Raw genomic sequence first — 23,815 nt, 5'->3', positions numbered from 1 at the left:
AAAGACCACCAGCCACCGCCATTGCTGCTTGCTTCTCGGGGGTTCTGCCCCTCCTCTCCTGGGAATATCATTTTAGAATAAAAAACCATAATATTTAAGATGTTAATATTTTGCTCAATGCCTACCAAAACTGAAATAGTATTTTGTGCAGTTTTGGTTAGTTGGCCCATTTTACAACATCACATGGTTATTTTGCAGCATATTTTGAAAATGAGAAACGAAGAGCTGGCGTGGACAGGTATTATATAATGCATGATGTTTGTAAGTACTATCAGTAAAGTATGGTTCATTATTTTCATGAAGATCTCCTGGGCCTGGGAGAGCGGCAGCGGCCAGGCCGCCCAAGAGGAAGGTCTGCTCCGCCATGGAGGCCGTGAAGGAGGAGGCCAACAGGGGACCCACGAGGTTGCCTTCGCCTGCTTCTGCAAAAGTGGAAATGAAGCCAAAAAAGGCAGCAGGCAAGGATGAATCTTCAGACAAAAAAGTGCAAAAAAAGGGGAGCAGAGGGAAAACAGGCAGAGTGGCTAACCAAAAAACTAAAAAAGACTTATCTGCAGAAGATGGAGAAGCTAAGAAGGAGAGTCCAGTCTCTGATGAAGCGGGAAGGAAGAAGCCAAATCTGATTAATGTCATACACCATGACTTACCAGTGGTCCCTGGCTCAGGAATATTTTTATCAACTGTTTTGTAAATGCAAGCTTTTAGTAGCTCTAGAAACATTTTTAAGAAGTAGAGAATCCTGTCTCATCCCATATTTTAGTGTAAATGCTTTTTTTTTTCTTTTTTTAAGAGGTGAAATCATTGGCTGGTTGTTTATTTTGCAATACAACCAGAAAATTGTAAGATATGGAATACCAGAAGTTTTTATTGTCTTGGGTGTCAGCTCAACATTCCAGAGGAGGGGGTAGTTTTTTATCCTGTCCTACAAAGCATACTAAATGGCAATTCAGAGTCAGTCATGCATGTAATATGTCTTGAATATTTTAAATTACTTTTATTCCTGTGTTGTTTTTCGTAGATTATTTTCTAAAGAAAACCACTCCTTGATCTTGGCTCTCCCTGTGAGAATTTTGTGCACTCTGTAACATCTTTGAGCGGTGGCCTGCTTTTCCTAGTAACTTTGTTAATGTGCTGGAAAAGGTTGAAAATTTGAATATGTAGTGTACATGATATTAAACTGTGAATTAGTGGGACTTACAACAGCGTATCAACACTTGAAGGTATTCATACTTGATATCCTGGTAAGGAAGATTTGCCTCCAGATTTTAAGTTAAAAAGTCACCGGAATAACTGGAAAAGAATCACAGCTACATGGTTTTTTAGATGTTCAGCACATATGTTAAAAATTGTGCACAAATTGAAATATCTGTGTACCTATCCTCAGAATGACCAGTAACTTCTCAATTATGAAAGAAAACAAAACAAAAAAAAGATCTGAAATTTATTTCAATGCCTGTGAAATTAGCTAAATGAGCCAAGTAAGATGGAAGAGACCATTAATACAAGAGGTAATATTAATAAATATGTGGGAGAATATTCAGATTTGTTAGTTCATGAGAGTAAAAGTAAACTTTGGAATAATTTTAAAGTATTAGCAATTTTTTTGAAAAAATATATAACACTAATGTTTAGGAAGTGTACATTTGTATTGATGAAGGCATTGTAAACACCTTTCCAGCTCTACTTTAAACATACATGTGGAATCTGACCACTTTCCATAAACATCTCAGCTACCACCATGGTCCAAGGCACTGCCATCTCTTACCTGCATTATTGTAACACTTCCTAACTGGTCTCCCTGCCTGTATTCTTACCCCATCAGAGTCAACACAGTAGCAAGACTAAATCGGCTAACAAGTCAATCCATTATCATTTCTCCGTTTAAAACTCTCCAGTAGGGGTGCCTAACCTCAGTTGGTTAAGCAGTTGCCTTCAGCTTAGGTCATGATCCCAGTGTCCTGGGATCGAACCCCACATCGGGCTTCCTGCTCAGCGGGGCTCTGCTTCTCCCTCTCCCTCTGCCCCTCCCCTGCTCATGCTCTGTCTCTCTCTCAAATAAATAAAATCTCTTAAAAAAATAAAAAATAAAACTCTCCAATATCTCCCTATTTCATCTAGAGTGAAAGAAACTCAGAGGCCTTACCCAATTTGTCAAAGCCATATAAGATCCCAGACTCTGTTACCTGTCTGATCTCCTCTCGCACTGTTCCATTCATATGGACTGCTCGCTCTTCCTAAGACCACAACTGTGCTGGGCATGTTTCTGCCCCAAGGCCAGATATTCCAGACTTTTCCCTCACCTTTTCAAGTCTTTGTTCAAATGTCACCTTCTTATAGGGCTCTTAGACCATCCTGTTGTGACATCTGCCACCCTCTACATTCTCCAGGCTCTTCCCTGATTAATTTTTCTCCAATGCACTCATCACTTTCAAGCATACAACATAATTTGCTCATTTAATTTATTTCCTGTGTTCTTTCTTGTGGATATAAGGTCCATGAGGGCAGGACTTTCCATCTGCTGATGCCTATATTTTATTGCCTAGAATACTGCCTGGGATATAGTAGGCACTCAATAAATATTTATTCAGTGATGGGACAAGCTATTTATCTTAGCATTATTTAAAAGAGCAAAATATTAAACAACCTACAGTTTCAACAAAAGAATAGCTAAATGAATAATGATATTTTTCAATAGAATATCAAATACCCATTACAATAATTATATTAACTGCATCCTTTGTATAAATGTTTACAATAAGGGGGAGGGTAGCACCTGGGTGGCTCAGTTGGTTAAGCCTCTGACTCTTGATTTAGACTCAGGTCATGACCTCAGGGTCTGCACTGTGCATGAAGCCTGCTTAAGATTCTCTCTCTCTCCCTCTGCCCCCCCCCCACCGCATGTGTGCATATGCATACTCTCAAAAAAAAAAGAGAGATAAATGTTTATAATAATTTTAAAAGTAGAAAACAAAACAATCAGAGCAACTACATCAAACTGCCTGTGAATATGTTAGTATGATGGGTACGTTTTGCGTTTTTAAGTAATAAGGGTACATTTGGGGCTTTTAAATAATAATGTTTAATGTCTTGGTGACCATAAAATGTTTTAAAGTGAAATTGAGCTGTATTGGAATACTGAAAACAGAACTAGAGTTGTATTTTTAGCTAGTTGGATTCATTGTCACTTTTTGGAATTTAAAATAATAAAAAAATTCCAACTTTATTCTGATGATTAAAACTAACAGCTTCATTTTTGAAAGCAGAAAATTAATTGATTTATTCAAAATACGTTGATGAAATAAAACTTCTCTGTCCTGGGATACTGAGTTAAACTACTATAAAGTTTAATTTTACTCTGTAAATGATGAACATAGAGTTTTCCTATTGATACAAAAGTAGGAAGGTGTCATTACATTGATAGTCTATTTACATTCTTTGAATTTAAATTAGCTTAGGGAAATTTAGGATTTTAAAATATCTTGATGTAGAACCATATATCATAAAGCCTGAACAGTAACAAGGGAGCTCAGGGCTTTACAAGAAACACTGCTCATGAGGACAAAGTTTCCCATGATGGAGAAAGGCTGATACATTTGGTAAATTATAAATTGATGTAAATTGATGTCTCATACGCAGGTGGATGTATTTTTAGGCTTTGCTACAATTACTGCCAGATCCTCAATCTTCTCCAAAAGCCAGCCACACCACCACTTGTAGTAATGGCGTTGCAGAACCAGGGACATCCTTGGAGCAACATAGGGCAGAGAACGGAAAACAATCATGGGAGGCACACTGGACCTATTGTTGTGCATACTACCGCACATCTGAGGAAGGTGACCCTGGGACAGGGAAGAACTGGGGACCCTGGAACTCCCTCCCTTGTGGGAAGAGATGATGGGACACTTCAATCGTACACAGCTCCTTTCTGATCTTTAAGGTTATATCTTATTATGGCTAACACAAATTCATGGGACAGCACATGGCAGTTAGTTTTTTATACACATACAAAATGAGTAAAAAGAAGTGAGTAATTGGGGTGCCTGGGTGACTCAGTGGTTGAGTGTCAGACTTGATTTCGGCTCAGGTCATGATCTCAGGATTGTGAGATCGAGCCCTATGTCAGAGTCTGTGCTGGGTGTGGAACCTGCTTGGGATTCTCCCTCTCCCTCTGCCCCTCCCCCACCTCTCCTTCTCTAAAAAAAATTTAAAAAAATAAGTGAGTAATTAATATAATTAAATGAGTGAAAGAATAAATGAGAAAATGAGAAAGAAAAGAAAAGAGGAGGGAACAAAAAGCAAAGAACATGAAAATCAATAAAAAGAAAAGAATAAGAAATGACTGTAGAATATTGGAATGAAATAGTTAGATAAAAAAGAATTAGGAAAAGGGAAGAAAATTGAACTAAGCTGGTTATCTGGGAATGGAAGCCAAAGGGGACAAAAGAAAAGCCCAGGGGTGCCCGGCTGGCTCGGTAGATAGAGAATACGACTCTTGATCTCAGGGTTATGAGTTCAAGTCCCACATTGGGCATAGAGCTTACTTAAAAAAAAAAAAAAAAAAGTCCAGGTGTTGGAAGATACCTAGTTCCCCAAATAGCACATCCAGGTTTCCTCAAAATTCTGGAGGAGTCACACATACAGAGGGAAGGATGTATTCAGCCTGGAGGAGATTGGAGAGATGCCAATGAGAAGATAAAAACATTGCTTTTAAAAGTATCCAGTGATATTTGTTCTCTTGACACTTTGTATATTTGGAATCAATCTTGCTGAAAAGACATTTCACTAATATTATGTTATGCACTGTGCAATAAAACACTACTTCATATTTCAAAAATCACATTTCATCCTGCGGCAAATATCAAAGAATTCATCAACTCTTTTATGAAGGGCATTATTATTTTTGCATTTAAAGGCTAACTAATACTTAAACTGGCTCATTTTAGGGGCACCTGGGTGGCTCAGGCAGTTGAGCGCTCAGGTCATGATCTGAGGGTCCTAAGATTGAGCCCTATGTTGGGCTCTGTGCTCAGCGGGGGATCTGCTAGAGATTCTCTTCCTCCCTCTCCCTCTGCCCCTCCCCCTAAAATAAATAAATAAATCTTTAAAAATAAGTAAATAAATAAACTGACTTGTTTTAAAGAGTTTACATCCTTTGATGGAGGTTAAAAGTCTTGTCCTAAAAAAAATTCTTGGGGCCCCTGGGTGGCTCAGTCGGTTAAGTATCTGCCTCAGTTCATGATCCCAGGATCCTGGGATTGAGCCCCACCTTGGGCTCTCTGCTCAGCGGGAAGCCTGCTTCTCCTTCTCCCTCTGCAGCTCCCCCTGCTTGTGCTCTCTCTCTCTCTCTGTCAAATAAATAAATAAAATCTTCAAAAAAAAATTCTTGAGATTGGTTGCATAACATTGTGATCGCACTTAATCCCAATGAACTGTATAGTTTATTTTTTAAATTTTTTTAAAAGATTTTATTTATTTATTTAACAGAGAGAGAGCACAAGCAGGGGAGGGGCAGAGGGAGAGGGAGAAGCAGACTCCCCGCTGAGCAGGGAGCCCAATGCTGGACTCCATCCCAGGACCCTGGAATCATGGCCTGAACCAAAGGCAGACGCTTAACAGACTGAGCCACTCAGGTGCCCTGAACTGTACACTTTAAAATGTCTGAGATGGTGCATTCTGTTATGTATATTTTATTAAAAATTTTTCAAGTTAAAAAAAATAAAGTATCTTAGATCATAGGCCAAGATGGTAATGGTTCAGGGAGCAAGCACTCGCTTATATTATAATAAACTTGATATAAATTTAAATTGCAAAATCTAAACACCTATCCTAAAGCAACGCTTTTACATTTGTAAATACCTTAAAATTAGGCAATGTGGGGAATTGTGAATGTAATAAGATAGTTGCCTAGGAGATCAAATTCTGTAAACTAACACAGAGCCTGCATCTAGAAGTCACTAACTTCTGGCAGCTTGATAAATAAGTGTCCATGAGACTCCAAACCTTAAAAATTCTTGATTTTTGCTGTTCATCTCTGATATCCAAATGCTGCAAATCATTGCATGCATATTTTTTTTATTTTTTTTTTATTTTTTTAAGATTTTATTTATTTATTTGAGAGAGAGAGCACATGAGATGGGGGAGGGTCAGAGGGAGAAGCAGACTCCCTGCTGAGCAGGGAGCCCGATGTGGGACTCAATCCCGGGACTCCAGGATCATGACCTGAGCTGAAGGCAGTCACTCAACCAACTGAGCCACCCAGGCGCCCTGCATGCATATTTTATATTCTGCTATCTATCCCCAGCTCCTTTTATTCCCTTTTTGCTAACCTATAACATCCATGCATCTCCTACTTCTCTTCTCAAGGGCACAGGCAAGTACCTATGGTTCTTTGCTTCTCTCTGCCTTCAATAGTTGGGTCTCAGTCTCACTTCTCTGTTGTTTAAAAAAATGTCAGCAGTCAAATACTTAATTGGCAAAATGCAGCAGAAGCTTAATTGTGGAGAAAAAAAATGATATGCTGAACTTCAGAGCAAATCAGTACATTATGTGGACTGAGAACATAGGGAAATTCTCCTTTATAGAGTCCCCCCAGGACAATTGAGTTTTTTTTAAAGATTTTATTTATTTATTTGACAGAGAGAGACACAGCGAGAGAGGGAACACAGGCAGGGGCAGAGGGAGAGGGAGAAGCAGGCTCCCCATGGGGCAGGGAGCCTGCGGGGCTCAATCCCAGGTCCCTGGGATCATGACCTGAGCCAAAGGCAGACAACCACGTGAGTCACCCAGGCGCCCCAGGACAATTGAGATCTTGATGCTACCTATACATAAGGGCATGAAGGGAGAATTTCACACCATGAGAGAGCATGTTGGGACAGATTTATATAGAAAATGGGCACTTGTCAGCCCTGCCTCTCTCCCTTTCAGGGAACCCTGCCCTAACTAATCCAGGGAGCAGTAATAGATGCACCCATCTGAGAAAGGTCAGAGGCCTGAGCACCTCAGGCCTCCGCTATCACATAAAAGGCAGACACTTGCACTTTTTGCTGGTTTTTATGTGATGGAAACATTTAAATTTTAAGTACTTACGTTTGCCCTCTCTCAGCCTTTTAAGAAATGTAGGCCCACGAGTATCTCATTTATATTTAGCCGAGTGAGGTGGTTGCAAGTAAAAGCTAAATCCAGCCTGGCCCTCTTTATTACAAAAGCTGCCAATCCCAATGTCGAAGAAGGGGCTAAATGGGGACCACTAACTGTTGGAAAGCACGGAGTGAGAAGTGCCATATGGGAAGAAAGTCTAGGGTCACCAGATTTTCTGGTTTGCCGAGGGAAACAGGGATATCTGGATTTTAACATGACATATTCTGACTTTCAAAGGTTGGCAACTAATTCAGATTTTTCAGCACTCTGTGAAGGCCAAACTCCACATACCCACGGGCTATATTCAGCCTGCAGGTCCTCCAGGGGTGACCTCACTTTACATACCAAAGACTGAGCAACCAGAGGAGGGGCTGGAGGGAAAGATAAGAAAGGGCTTTAGGTATCTGTTCTATGGAATGGAAATTTGGAAAGAAAGAGAGGCTTAAGGAGAAATTTTAGGAATGTTTTCGGGGCCATGAGTGGCATAACTGCATTTGTAAACTGAAACACCTCCAGTGCTTTTAAAATTGGACTTGTATTTTTTTGTTTTCCTTCTGGATGTGGTAACACGCAAATGTTGGCTATAACGTAAAAGGAAACCAGCCTGGCTCTATAGGCTTACATTTATAAATGATTAATATTGTATAGCCAAATTTTTGTGAAAAGATCATATTGGATTCGTGTCAGAATTTATGATAAAACCACAGCTCTCTGGGATGTAGTAAGGCCTTCAAAGCCATTCAAATACAGCATAAAGATGTAATGCATCGCCAGGTGATTACCATTTCCAGCCAGCGGATCAACCCAATACAGAGATAAGTGCAAAAAGATGGACTAAAACGATTCCAAGACACCTGCCTGCTTTCTGATCTCCACCAGACACGCGTGCGTGTGCACACACATGTATGTACACGTGTATCCCTGAAAAGGTGTTTGCAAAAGATTCTTCCACGGAGTCTTCAATCTACCTCCGTACAGGGGCAGAAACCTTTATGGTCTAATCGACCGACTGGAATAGATTTTAAAAGCAGTCCTTAAATAGGGTGTCGTCATAGAAGACCACAACCGACGCTGTCAGCTATTTTATTCATTTAAATGCGGTTTTTAAATTTAGTTCTAGCAGGCTCCATAACACTATAAATGTTACTTGTAAAACACTGCAATCTACATTATGTTAAATGAGAGAGTGTAGTTTAAAGAGGACAGGCTTTGAAGTCGGCAAGACCGAGGTTCTATGGTGCCCCTACCGCTTACCAAGTGTGGGGCATCAGTACCTTATTTAACCTGAGAAAGGCGTTCCAGCTCTCTGAATTGGGGCTACTACTCCCTACCTAACAAAGTTGTTAAAATATGTTAACATTACATATCAAACATTAAACAACAGATTCAAATGAGATTCATAAAGCATCTGAGCGGAAACAATGAAATGTATTCTACCATTTCCTCTTAAGAATCAAGCGATTGCTTAAATCAAACTACGCTGATTTCTAGAATCATCCTTGGGTAGCTGTGAGTGGCCCAGTTTTCCCTAGGAGCAACTGCTAATTCAGGAAGAGAGAGCTAAAGGCTAATAAGCTGATCAGAACTAACAGGACCGGGTGCCTGGGTGGCTCAGTTGGTTAAGCGACTGCCTTCGGCTCAGGTCATGATCCTGGAGTCCCAGGATCGAGTTCCGCATCAGGCTCCCGTCGGCAGGGAGTCTGCTTCTCTCTCTGAACCTCCCTCCTCTCATGCTCTCTATCTCTTTCTCTCTCTCAAATAAATAAAAAAATAAAAAAAAAAGAACTAACAGGACCAAGGGGACAAAAATAAAAATAACGATTGGACTCCGGGGCCTGCACAAGTGAAGATCTCAAGATCTGGGTGCCTGGGTGGCTCAGTTGGTTGAGCGACTGCCTTCGGCTCAGGTCATGATCCTGGAGTCCCAGGATCGAGCCCCGCATCGGGCTCCCTGCTCAGCAGGGAGTCTGCTTCTCCTTCTGACCCTCCCCCCTCTCATGCTCTCTCTCTCTATCTCATTCTCTGTCTCAAATAAATAAATAAATAAAATCTTTAAAAAAAAAAAAGATCTGAAGCTGCAAGCTTCAGGTTGGAACAATGAAGGACTGCCCGTTAAGTAGGAAGGAACCAGAAGTAGATCAGCCCTTGCTGTAACTAAAGCCCATCACTGAATTAACTCTGAAAATAGGTTAAGGGAATTTTAGCTTTCTCTTGTCCCAAACAGACTGCCAAAAAAAAAATATATATATATATATATATATATCCTCTATGGATTTGGATATCATTATTCTAGTTTGCAAATTATTTCTACAATTTTTCACATATACCATCCAGCACTCAATCAAAAATAATCAAGAATCAGAATCCTATGAAAGAAAATAAAGCAGACAGTAGCAATGATCTACAAGGGCTTGAGAGATAAAGGAAAGATACTTGGGAACAGTTTGATTCTTTCTGGTCTTGCTTTTAAGCAGGGCTGCTTCACGGGCATGTGACCTGATCAAGCACGCAGGGCCCAGGGCCTACAGAGGTCTAGGCTTAGGTTAGCACTCTATGCTCACCAATTTGAAAGTCTTAATGATTTTGAGCATGGGACCTGGCATTTCCATTTTTCACTGCGTTCCGCAAATTATGTAATTGCTTTTAAGGTGTGTTAGGTGGGACCAAAGCAACGTACTCCACCCCAGTACCCTGGGAATCATCAAATTTTCCAGTCAAATTTTCCAATCAGGCAGGATGCCCTCCTGTGTGAGTACTAGGTATTGCTCCCTCTAATATACTCAGATGGTTATTTCTCTTGCCGCAGGTAGTTTCCTTACATGCATGTGCTGATCAGTATTCTTCTGTGTCCTCAAAGGGAACCTTCAAGATTCCCAGGGCTCTTTCTCTATGCAACTCACTCCCGTGCTCACCCTTACAAACTCAGGGAATCTACCTGGGCTCCCCACCCCACCCCATCATGGCCTATAAACTCCCAAGGTAGTGATCTGGGGTCATCGTAGGGCCACCTTGTGTGTTTCCCATCTTACAGGAATCACGATCACGGTCATTCATTGCCTATGTCCAGAGTCTTGAAAACAGTTACATATCTCGTCCAGTTTTGTTGTTATTTCAGGTGGAACGATTTATCCCATCCTGTTAGTCCAGCTTGGTTCTAAGCAGGAGTCCATAGTATTTTTTATAATAGCCCCCCAAATTGAAACATCCCCGATGTTCATCAGCAATAAATGCATAAATAAACTGTGGTATGTTCCTGAAATGAAATACTATTACTGAAATAAAAATAAATGAAATATAATCACATTCAGCAATAAGGATGGCTCTCACAGTGTTGAACAAAAGAAATCAGACATAAAATAATGTATGGTGTATGACTCCAAAAACAAACAAAACTAAACAATTCTATCAGAAGTCGGGATAGTGGTTATCTGCGAAAAGAAGGGAGGATGGGTCGTGATCTGGAGGGCACTCAAAGGGGCTCTGTGCCCCAGCAGTGTTATTTTTCTTGACTTGGGTGATGGTTAGGAAGTGATTTCTTTGTGTTAATTACTACTGTACAATGTGTGGTGCACTTTTCTATATTCATGATCAAGTACAGCACAGATAATATGAAAGTAACAGTAAAAGGAAACACGTGACAAGCAACAATAATATGTATTATTTTCACAAAATTCAGAATCCCAATGAGCACATTTGGAGTTTGCCAGGAATATTCTTTAATTCCTGAGATGAAAGCTGTAAAATGACTTATTGAAGCAGGGTGGTTTTTGACATTGATATACATTGTTACGAAGTAGGTTATATGTCAAGAAATCCGTCTGCTGAAACAAGCCCCATTTCACCAAATTGTTTCCTTGTTCATGGAGATTTTCAAGTGTATTTATTTGTAATCTTTTCCATTAAAATATTTAGTAAATGACTAACCTTATTTCTGGATTATTAGGTGGTTTGACATTCCCTTTGAAGTTCACAGGTACTGCTGAGATTGTAATTTTGTAGCCAGTTCAGCTCCGGATGCCCAGATCCATCCACATCTGCAGCTATGCGGCTAATAGAGAACATCGGCTCTGGCTTTATCCTGCTATCAAATCGTATGTGATAATGTCATGACCAGTAAGTTTTGTTTTCAGATATGTGTTTGTACTGACTTGACAGTGAACCTAAAAAGTGAAATAGATAGGAAGAATAAGAGAAATTCTAAATTCTCACCCTTCAGGAGTTTTGATATTATCAATTTGCCTTTGTCGCCTGTAAAGAAAATCATACAAAAATAAGAGAAGAGGAAAACAGATCCTACATGAGCAAATTAGTGACAATACTAACTCAAGTTATTTTGAACTTGATAAGATGAGATATTTGGGTTTGTATTATTTGGGGTTTTCAAAGAGATACGGTGTCATCCCCCCTGTCTTTCCACCACAGAGAGTGAAGCCGTTCAAGGTGACAGTAAAGGGAGAGTATTTGAAGCTAGAAACTCAGAATTGGACTATTCAGCACACCTCTTCTGGCTGTGTTACCTTAATTAAATAGCCAAATTTGTTTAATTTGGTTTTCATTGTTTCCGTCTATGAAATGATGAAAATATTGACAACTGTCTCACTGGGCCGTGTGGTTATAAGCTGAGATGAGATGTTCTGTGCCTGAAAATGTGTGAACAGCACCTATTCAACAAGCCCCTTATTTTACAAAGGTGTAAACTGAGACTCAGAGAAGTTAAGCGACCTGCCCAAGGTCATGACTGATCAAATCCCTGGCATTTGTGTTCCCTTTTCCTGAGTAAATTGAATCCCTCCTTCACATTCCATCGCTGTGCCGTGCTGCCCATGCCCTGTGGTCCTCAGCTCCTGAGATCAGAGAGTACGGGGTCCTGAGTGGTGTGGGTGGAGGAGGCCTTCTGAGGAGAAGGCAAGGGTCACTGCAACACAGTTTGAATTTTCATTAAATAACGGGGCTGGATCGATGCCGGCAAACATTATATTCATTCTGAGTCTTCACAGCCTTTAATCATAACTGACTTATCATGAGCAAAATCTCTTCAACCACATTCTGTCACACAATTTACTCATATTTGCCTGATGTGAGTCTCAACAATAACAGTTAAACAGCCTATTTTTTTAAATAGACAGTAGGATTGTATTTATTTATTTATTTATTTATTTATTTATTTATTTATATTTGAGTATAGTTGACATACAATGTTACATTAGTTCCAGGTGAATGACATAGTGATTCAACAACTCTGTACCTTATGCTGTGTTCACAAGTATACCGATGGTAGAATTTGAATTACAGCTTCCTAATGCCCATTGGGGTTTAGATCTACTGGAAGCTCCATCCCAGCTTTCTATCCCAAGAGTCCTTTTTTTCTTTTTTTTAAGATTTTATGTATTTATTTGACACAGAGAGACACAGTGAGAAAGGGAACACAAGCAGGGGGTGTGGGAGAGGGAGAAGAAGGCCTCCCGCAGAGCAGGGAGCCCGATGCAGGGCTCCATCCCAGGACCCTGGGATCATGACCTGAGCCAGAGGCAGATGCTTAACTACTGAGCCACCCAGGTGCCTCCCAAGAGTCTTTTCTTATTCACAATAAACTCACCTCACAAAGGCTGCCCCCCACCCCCGCACACCTCCCTTCCCCTCACATGTGGAAATACCTTAGGGTAATGAATTAAGGCCACTAGGTAGAATGAAAAGAAGATCGATGTTGATTAAAAATATATATGAAAGCTCTTTACAAGTTTTTATGAAGTGTTGCATAAATTTAAGCATCTATTGAAATGGGGAAAGAAATCTATTGATTTGGATTATAAGACATTGGGTTGAGCATCTACTTCTATACCGTAGGCAATGGGAGGTAAAAAAGAATTAAAATATCATAAGGGAGAGGCTCTAACTTCATAGAACTCTTAATCTCATTACGGAGAAATGTGTATATCCATAAAATATCGGCAATACTAGGCATTTTATGATTAAAGATGGAATTACTTAGAATAGGAGCTTAAGGAGTTATGGGCTGGAGGAAATGAAACTTGAACTGGAATGACGCTGGTGGCTCTGTTCTCTGACTCATGGAGAAAGTTTGACTTGCAATAAGAGAATATGAGACCCACAGCCCAAGAAAAGCGGAGAGGAGAGATGGCAACAAAGAGGGAAGTCTGAGAGATCAAGTCTCCAGTTCTAATCCCCAGAGCTGCCTCTGTCCCCACCCTTTTTTTTTTTCCCTCACTGCTTGTGCTCCCATAAGATTTTTTTGGTTGGGTTTTAGTAACCAAGAGTGCTGAGTTGGGTTTTGGTAGCCAGGAGTGTTGTTCTTCATATACTTTCTCACCCCAAAGTTTCTAACATGATGTCCACCATTTTTTCTCCTTCTATAGAAACCTAACCTCAAAAAGGTAAACTCTTTGCTGTTTTTTCTGTGCCCAAAGCTATAACATGTCCTCTTGACTTATCAAGTAAAAGGAGAGTAGAAACAATAGTCAATTCTTAAACAAAATGAAAGAGAATGGAGACACAGATATGTGTTCATCGAGGCTTTCTTTTTTATTACCCACAGTCAGAGTCTGGTCAGGAAAACCATCGCTCTTTTTGAGTAAAAATTTCAAATTTCTCAAATTGATGATGTCATGACCTCCCAAATGAAAATACCATTCCCTCCAGGCTGCCTGCTGGGAACAGAAGTCATACAGACAAAGGGTGACTAAATATAGACAACTTCCAATGAAAAAAAACTATAAAATCATTTCAGAAATATGTGCTGAGTCCTTATTACAACCTGCACTTGAGGATTCTGTGACACTGTGGAGTTTGAGACTTCTGTAGTTAGCTAACTCATTGGCAGGACATACTTATCTATAACCATAGCCCTAAATCCTCCTTCATAATAATAGGGCCATGATCTTCAGGTTGTGAGAGTCTCAACTGAGTCCTTCAAGTCCCAAGCCCATTAAAACAGAAGTGTTCTCTCTGCAAGAGCTAAGGCAAATAGAGCTAAGAGCCCCTACCTTTTATTAATTCCCATCTCAGTGATGGAGTCACTAGACTTCAAAAACACGTTTTTCCATCTATGCCCCCTTCCCACCACTAAAATTGGAAAATGAAATTCATGTTTTTCTCATGCGGCTTTGTTAAGAAATATGAATGCCTTTCCCTATTAAGAGTAAAGAAAGGGAGTGAACAGTGATTACTTCTTCTAATCCTTCTTGTGTGGGGTCCATCTGGGAGTGTATCATCCTGAATTCAGTTGCTGATCCCCAGGGAAACGATCAGCAATGGCATCCAGTAAAGATTTGCTCTATTTAAGTGGCAAAAATGCTGATTAGAGGAAAATTTTTATGACTAAATACAATAATTTGACTTAATAATTATTTTTTGAAGGAAATTTGTGAACTGAGTGATGTGAGGAAATGAAAAAGTCTGAAACATGGTCTCTACCCTCAAACATAATACAACTGGGAGAAAGGAAAAAGCCGAACACACAAAACTTCTAAGGAATAATAAAAGATAGTGTATAATTAGCTTCATGGAAAAGCTTAATACGTAATCACGAATAAATACTGGCAATACACATTTTATAATTTTTAACTTCTCTGGGTTTCAGTGAATTCATTGATAAGATGCCAACAATAACTTGCCCAAAGTCAGGATTAAATGGGATAAGGTATAAAGTGCTGATGACGTTTTGATGTACAGCAGATCCTCAATATGTGTGCTATTATTACTCTCGACTTTTTTAATAGACTGTCCTGTTATGCCTTTCCTACAGGCTAAGCAACTGAATGTGAAAAATCTAAAACTGTTAAGGTAAGATTATTGTTCAATAGAGTAAAGATTATTGCACTGGGCAATCTATGTTAATAGAAATAAGATACAGACTTAGAAACTTAAATATAGCCAAAGAAACTTCTGGCTGTAGGGAAGAGAACAGTGTTTAAACTGATCTATACTTCAAGGCTTAAATAACCTGCAATAAGCCAATTAACTAATCAGAAACAGATTAACTATAATATGCTTAAAACAAGTCTGGTGTTCAATAAATATTTGTTGCGGGAACAAAACAAAGAACAAGGATGGGAAAAGAGACCTCTATGAATGTGGAACCCATGATTTGAGGGGCTATTTGAATTTCAGTCCAGGCAAATAGCAAATGTAACCCTTCACAATTTATTCCTTGGGTTCCCCCAAGGAAACACAGGAACTAAGGAAAGAAAATGTGCTAATTTAGCAAACATGGCTTCGGGAGAAATAACCCAGTTCACCTTCGAAACACATTGACAAACCTAAGACACCTGTATAAAAATTCTAGCCCCATCACTGTATGCATGTGGGGTTGCAGAGCCCAGGCAGAAGGTACAAGGCTTGCTTCAGTCACTAAACAGGGAGAGGAGGCCTTAGATTTGTATGTATAAAGATACATATGAGAGGAGCTACTGGAAATGGAATGAAAGGTGACAGTTCAAGTGTAACCATTATTTTAAGCTCAGTGAAGCAGAATTGAATAACAAACTGGTATTTGTCATTTTAGAGGTTTGTCTTTGCAAGATTTTGTTGGATTTGCAACATTGTTTGCAACAACATAAGTGATTCTTACCAGTTGAACACTAATCTGAACTACAGATCAAAGGTAGAGACTTAACCATGGATTTTCCTCTCATTATCTTTGTTAAATGAAATTAGAAACCTTGATTGAAACTGCTTGGAACAATGCATGAAGCAGTATTTTTAGATATTATGTTTGGATGAAACAAGATTTTAAAAATATACATCTGGTATTGTTATATAATCATTTAATTCAGGAGAGTTCAGCCTTACTTGTTTACTTACTTTTTATTTTGCCTCTAAGTAAGTAAGTAACAAAAAATAAAATAAAATAGATAAGGAAGTGAGAAAAAATTTTAAATAGTACGGATAATTCTGTTCACCATTACACCCATGCAATCTGCACTATTTAAATAAAGTAAAAACAAAAACTATGAAATAGTATGTGTGTGTTTGTGTGGCTTGCTTATCTCAGTGATCCAATGTATAGTCCAAGATCTCCAGGTTAGTCGGATAGTAAGGGCCCAGAGATGGAAGGACAAGCAATGGGATCAAGCTAAAATCAAGTCAAGTAGGGTGGTGCTGTGGATAGTAGCTCTGCAACCTGGAGGTAGACCTTTAACACCTGCCCTACCGTTTGAAGGAGATATGGTCACAGACATCTCGTTGATTCTCTGAGCTAAAGTTTCAGGTATTCTAAGCAAACTCCAACCTACCAAGTGGCAGCAATTTATCCTTATATAGAAGAGGTACAGGGCGCCTGGGTGGCTCAGTTGGTTAAGCGTCTGCCTTCAGCTCAGGTCATGATCCCAGGGTCCTGGGATTGAGCCCCTCATGGGGCTCCCTGCTCCACGGGGCATCTGCTTCTCCCTCTGCCTCTCTTCCTGCTCGTGCTTTCTCTCTCTCAAATAAATAAATAAAATCTTTAAAAAGATGATTAAAAAAAAAGAAGATGAGGTACAAAGTCTTGTAAAATTAGTACCTTTTTTCTTTTTCTTTTTTTAGTACCTTTTTTTCTTAAAACAATATTTTTAATTCAATAATGGACAAATGCCAAAGAAGTTACTAAATTTAGAACATCAATTAACCTACTACATAGAAGTCTCAAGTTTCAGAATCAAACAAATACAGATTTTAATCCCTGCCTTTCCACTTAGTACATAAGAAACTTTTGCAATTTGTATCAAGTCAGTGAGCTTTGGTTTCTTCACCTCTTCATCAGGGATAAAAAAATAGCTAGCTTGAAGATTTGCTGAGAGTATGAAATGAGATAATACGTGTACCTACTTAGGATTCTGCCTGCCAAAAAGTAAGTACTCAATAGAGGTAACTATAATTATTATTTATAACTCTCTTAAAATCCATATTTTTAAACTTTGTTTCTAGATCTCATCTGAAGCTACTACAGGGTGTGGCAGACACACAAACTTTCACATCCTCAACTTCAATTACCAAGGAACTAATTACGTATTTCTAGATCTACATGGTACATCACTTTTACTTACTACCACCTTAAATTTTAAAGGTATTACATTAACATGAGCAAAACAACATTGATTTCTAACAAGTTTACTGTAATCACACACTTGAGCCCTATGTAAATATAGGTAAATATGTAAATGATGCGTTGTTATCCTAAAGGGAAAAATAAGAAGTGATAGATTGAATTTTCAAGTACTTGTTTATTTTCAAATAACAAAAAATTTAGCCACAATATTTAAATAACTAAAAAAAAAAAAAGACAAATCATTCAATCATTAAATATCACGTTGGATACTATTAGACAAAACCCAAGGACCTATTTTCAAGTCATAAATATTAATAAGCCAGGTTTGACTTCAGATTTTAACATGATTGAATCAGCCAGATGTTCTTCCATTTATTTCTGTTATTTTGATCTGCACAGGTATTCATTCTACCATAAAAATGCCTTCAAAGATTGTGAAAATATCACTAGAAATTGAAAGATAGAAATAAATGGAATTCAGAATGATTCCTGATCCTTTTATTGGCTCACACCTACTTTGGCTGTATTAATAATCCCATCCCGATGTCAACATTTAATTTTGAGAAGGTATGTGAAACAGTAGGTCAGATAAAGGACCCCCTGAAGGATCAAATGATACCCAGTCTCCATCACTGTACTGTCCTTGTCTCTCTCCAGCAAGCATAGAAGATCAAAAACCCCTGGCTAAATATTGTACCTCCCACCCCAACATCCATACACAGTATGAAGGGAAAGGTTGTCATTATGGTACTTGTTAAAATGCAACATGACTTTCAAAACTTTGTGTTAAAAGATGCAGTAATTACCTGTGAAGCATGTCTCCTATGTCTGGTTTTTCTTGTTCCTTTATGTGCAGGAATTCTACCTCTCTGTGCAGGCCCTTGAGTGTGTTTATCTTCTCTAATACCTCTCTCTCTATCTAGACAAGTTAACAAGGGAAAAACAAACAGAAGACAGTAACATGTATATCCCCCATATACATGGGAGACCCTCAGGGAAATGAGTGACTCTCAAGGCAGTGGCTTAGAATTCAGGCTCAACGACCATCTTCAGCTAAATCAAAGAAAGAAGGAGGCCAGTTATGAAAAGGCGATCAGGAAAATATATGGCAAACAAGAGTAAGGCTGTTCATGCAAATTTAAGTGGTGCCTTCTCCGACTCTAAGGTTGTCTTGTGATTTACAATCATCCTTCTTTTCTTGGTATCCTCACAAATGGGAGATGGCCTTACAACAGAGTAACTTTTACTCTGTTTGCAGAGTTCTCCTGCATCTGCTCTTTCTCAAAATATTCCTTATGCCAAAAAGGTATGTTTTGGGGTGGCATACTCTAGTTCCCTCCAGTCATAGTTACGTTGGCCTACTCTGGTCTCCTACATTTTCATGAGATAAGAATCAAGACATGACAGAAGGAAAAAGGCAGTAACCATAAGAAAAAGTATTGATTACAAGTGGGATAAGGACCAAAAACAAATGGTTACAAACAGAAACAAATACACATTATAGGGACTCAATATATAGTTATGGAATGGATGTTTCATTTTAATCGCACTAGTAACCCAGTAGAATATGTATTTTTCTTCCTCATAAATAAACAAAAAACTGATGTGGGAATAGATTGTATAAATTGTCCCACAGCAGGAAAGTAGCAAATTGGAATGAAAACTGACATTGATTTGGAAACAAAGCACACATTTCTTGCCATGATGTCACACCTGCCTTCCCACTGGTCTCTTTCTGTATATGGATAGCTCTCTGTCTCTCTCCATGTTGAAATAGTTTCTTTCTATCTCCTTTGTCTCGGACTCCCTTAAAAAAAATACCACTATGCACATATTTTAAAATTTGCTTTGATTATTGAGTAACATTTTTGTTCTTTGGTTCTTAATTTTAAAAGGGATTGAAAGGCATAGAGGAAAATGTTGAATTTCTTTTATGAAATAGAGTAAGAAACAGAGTAAGGCCAAGACCCTGTAATTTTTTTTTCTCCCCTGTGGATCAGGTCAATGAGAAAAAAAAAAAAATTTCTATCCCTCCCTCTAACCTAAAAAATGTCTCATATTTTACTGCTACTAGCCCCTCAAATCAAAGCCCCTCATATGTTTGAATGTTTATACTGAAGTCACTAACAATATAAAAGGAAATATGACAGATGTAGGAACAGACAAGATAAAGCCATTTTTAGCTAATTACATTTTTAAGTGGACATTTATTCTTAAGCCCATTCTGCTGCATCTCTCCCAGTCATCCCAAAGGCAAAGGAAACAGGAAGAAAAAGGGGAGTGGGAGAGATCAGAGGAGAGATAGCAGAGAAAAGCTGTTAAGAGGGGCCGAGAACAGACTTGGGAAAATAATACTTTAAGGAGGATTCAGATATATACCTTTTTTTTTCCCTCAAAAAGATGTAAGGGGAGAACACAGAGCCCCAAAGTATCATAAGTCTTCTGCCTCCACAGGAAATCCATTTCTGTTGGTGGAGCATCCTCTTTACCGTTCACCCTTGGTGACTGAGATCTGCACATCTGAGCCTGACTTCAGGTGTCCTTTTCTGCTTCCTCTACTTCCCACATATGAGGGATACATGAAAGGATGAAAACCATAGAGACAGTTCAGCTCCCCTTTACATTCTAGTTTGTAAGGCTTCCCTTCACTTCTTCCTTCGAAACTGAATTGGGAACTCACCTATTTCCAGAAGTTTTCCTTGATGAGGCACACTCCATTCTAATCTGCCTTGCATTCATATAGTCCATTTGTGCTAGATAATTTAAAATGCTTTAATATAGTATCATAACACCAGCAGGGCATTTAGAGTAGAATTTAAGTTCCTTTCTGGTAATCTTTCTTGTTTTAATCAAATAAGGACTGGAGAGGTTAGGCAGCTTGGAATAGTCACACAGCCAATTAAAGGAAAATTTACAGCACCCAATCCTCATGTGAGGACTCATTCTACTATATTACATTGTTTGACTCATTTATTCTTCTGAAATAATTAAAGGCTGTGCTATATTTTGGAGATTTGAAAAGAATCCTTCAGTCATTATTAAGCTTCTTGCATTTAAATAGCCCCACACTCCACTAGGTATAAAATGTCATACTTACTGTAAAATTCCATGTTTCAAGTATAATAATATTTTCAAATTTTTGAGAATACTAGCATCCACAAAGCCCAAAATTCCAATAACACTATTTCCTCTGAAATCCTGTTAGAGGAAAATATTCAAGACATATATTTGTCTTAGATAAAATACACACACACACACACACACACAGAATTGAAGGACCTTATACCCTCCGCAATCTGGAAAAATCCTAAGCCGAAATATTCTTTACCTTGACTGCGCAAAAAGACTCTGTTCTCAGCCCTTTGATAACAACGATAGCTCTAACTACCAAAATTTATAGAGCACTTCCGTGTGCTGCTAGGCACTGTGCTAGTCTTTGGAGGGAAGAAAAAGAGAGATGGGAGTGAGAGGGAGAAAAGAAGAAGGAGGAGAAAGATAGATGTAGATTTGCTGGTTAGTGGAACAGAGGGGCATATAATCAGATTTTTCATATAATATGAAAAGCAACGGCATTGAGTCATGCTAGGGTACCCTCAGTGATAGAGATATATCAAGAGAGCGCTCTATCCCATCTGAGTAGTGAGGGAGAGGGGCATTCTGGAGGTTTGCCAAGAAGAAGTCTTAGAGGATAAGTAAGAGCAAGAAAAGTAGGAAGGGCATTCTAGGCCAAGCAAAGAACTAGAATAATGTGTCATATGCAGGGAGCCATAAGCGATTTGAAGTTACTGGAATATAGCATGTAACATGAAGAGCAGTGGGAAAGGAGTTTGAGAAAGAGATATGGGCGAGTTCTAGAAGGCCCTTCCTTAGTGTGGAATTGATGGGAAGTAATATCTGCACTCATCTCTTAGTTACCTTATAATTATTATAAAATAGAGCTGTTTATATTTTCCCAGCCTTCCATTACCACTGCCACTTTTCATAAAAAATTTAAGTGAACATATAAGAAACGTAAGCTAATCTTCAGATTCTTTCAAAGAGAGCTGTCATTAAGACGCATGCATTAAATGTTTTTAAATGGAAGACTTAACTCAGAAAGATATGAAAATACAAGTGAGTATTCCTAAGAGCAGAAGTGACTATTTATATGTCTCCCACATGGAGAAACCAATTTCAACCTAGGAAACATAATGGTAAATACTTCTTTTTTTTAAAAAAGATTTTATTTATTTATTTGAGAGAGAGAGACGGAGATAGCGAGCGAGAGAGAGAGAACGAAACGGGGGGGAGGAGAAGCAGGCTCCCCACTGAGCAAGGAGCCAGACTGGGGGCTCGATCCCAGGACCTTGGGATCATGACCTGAGCCAAAGGCAGACGCTTAACCGACTGAGCCACCCAGGCACCCAGTAAATGCTTCTTTGGGTCACAAGTGGAACGTGGCCATGTCATGCTTTTTCAGTTGCTTTTTTAAATAAACAAAGAGCAGCTAAAGCTTTTGAGTATAGAGGTCCCCCCCAAATTATGAAGCAGCCTTGCAGCACTGGAGTCCTCTGTTCATGATCCCGTTCCAAGCCTAATGACTGTTTTCAGTCTTTGTAAAATGTGAAATCAACAAAACCCAAATCAAGCTGCTCCACAGCAAGTGCCTGATCTCGAGGGGTCTACAATTTCTTTTCACTCAACTAAGATGGCTCCTTTCAAATCCTCTATTCCATTCAACGCATGCAATCTCAAGCTACCTAATGTGTTTACTTCTTTGGCTTTCCTGAGGAACATGCCCAGCTCTGGGCATGCTGGGATAACTAGATACATTTTCTTTCAAAAAGCCACCTTTCTCTAAGCTCCAAGATTTATCCCAATCAGCATCCATCCACTTTTGAGTATTTGTGTATGTTTAGGGCTGCCCTGGGATGGTGAGACATGCCAACGAAAGAAGGAATCCCAGCCTGGCTCACACCGAGTTCATGATCAGGTTCGGGGAGACAAGACTAACATACATGCAACCACTGGAAACAATTGGAGATAGTGTATAATTAAGTGCTGAATGTAATACTGACTAAGTGCACAATTCACTCATTACCAATTGCTTTAAGGAATTAATACTTAACTTCAGGGATTTCAATCACAATTTCTCTATAAGCATTAATTCTTGTAACCAGCAATTCGATTCATTTCTTTTTTTTTTTTTTTTAAAGATTTTATTTATTTATTCATGAGAGATAGAGAGAGAGAGGCAGAGGCAGAGGGAGAAGCAGGCTCCCCGCGGAGCAGGGAGCCCAATGCGGGACTCAATCCCAGGACCCTGGGATCATGACCTGAGCTGAAGGCAGACGCTTAACCGACTGAGCCACCCAGGCGTCCCATCGATTCATTTCAAAGAGTTACAAACATACCGTATTTTTAGCGAATTATCAGCATTGTTCTTAGAATTTTGTTTTTTTCCATTAAGCAATTAATTTAAATCCTGATTGTTCTGACCTCCAGGGCCTTTGCCGGGGGCAGGGAAGTGCTGCTTACTCCTCAGACATAATTTAATTTTTCAAATGTTTTTTTTTGGGGGGGGTGGGCGCTGGTGCAGGATTCTGAGCCCTGAGGGGAAGAAATCTGTTTTCTCTCCAGAAGCAGGGAAACAGGATACTCTTGGTCCCTCATAGGCTCACTCTCCCCACCAGTGCTGGGCTTCTTGGCTTTACCTTGTTTTCCTTAATTTTCTTTTATTTCTTGTCCTTTCCCTCTTCCTGCTTCCCCTGCTTTGGTTCTCTTCCCCACCCCCTTCTCCTACCTTGTGTTGGTCTGACAGGACCATGTGCAGAGAAAGTTTCCTCAGCTGGCACCCCTTAGGATGATGGGGAATGTTAACCCTGTCTCTCCCGCCAACATGTTGGAGATGGGCCTAGGAGGGATTACAGCCTCTGAGAACAAACTCAGTTCATCTTTTGAGTCAGCCAGCAGGTGTGCTAGAAGGATTATAAACATATTTTTCAAATGTGCTTCCAGACAGACACCTCACTGGCTCCTCACACCTTCCCTGAGCTTCCCTGGGCATCTTCATGGACCTGCTTCCCTGGGACAGCATGCAGGGCTCTGGCAAACAACCACAGACAGGCATAACCACATCCAAACCTGCTTTTGGCTCCTCTAACCAGGAAAGAACTGGTCACTAATGTGTGTGACGTGACACTTACCTCCGTATCTGCGTGTGGTAGAGGGTAGAAGGCGAGTGCAAGTTACTTCATGTCCCTGAGTTCCAATTCCTCCTAAGGAAGAGACATCTACACAATGGCTTGCTGTGGGAATTAACCAGCATGGTGTGAAGAGTTGGATTTTCTGGCTTCAAGTCCCAGTTTTTTCTCTTCCTAGCTGGGGGGATCGAAGCAAGTTGTGTAACTTTTCTGTGTTTCAAGTTCCTCTTCTGTGAGACAGAAAGAAGAAGAGTAGTTACATCACAGACTTTGTATCTCAGGATTAAATGAGTTGAATCATGTAATACATATACAAAACACTTAGTGGATATTAGCGTTTATTAAAGTAACTCACACATAGTAGACAGTCGGTAAATGTAACTTTTTCTTTCTGTTCATTTGTACCAAATTAGTGGAGAGTAAACTACCACGGTGTCAACTAGGAAATGTGACT

At 39.4% G+C, this 23,815-nt stretch overlaps 1 long non-coding RNA gene across 1 annotated transcript; it reads right to left on the bottom strand.

Annotated features, from left to right (window-relative positions):
• Positions 1 to 4,526: 4,526 nt before the first annotated feature.
• Positions 4,527 to 23,568, bottom strand: LOC145717261 (uncharacterized). The gene is made up of 3 exons (XR_014140345.1): positions 23,365 to 23,568; positions 11,062 to 11,297; positions 4,527 to 4,660 (listed from the first exon to the last, which is right to left on the bottom strand). It is a non-coding gene; the product is annotated as an uncharacterized LOC145717261 (long non-coding RNA).
• Positions 23,569 to 23,815: the final 247 nt, after the last annotated feature.

Source organism: Leptonychotes weddellii, chromosome 1, assembly GCF_054177405.1.
Source record: "Leptonychotes weddellii isolate Sample4059 chromosome 1, ASM5417740v2, whole genome shotgun sequence".
In the NCBI taxonomy this organism is placed as follows: Eukaryota; Metazoa; Chordata; class Mammalia; order Carnivora; family Phocidae; genus Leptonychotes; species Leptonychotes weddellii.
The sequence above is the reverse complement of the archived record's forward strand: the minus strand, read 5'-3'. Positions and strand labels throughout refer to the sequence as shown.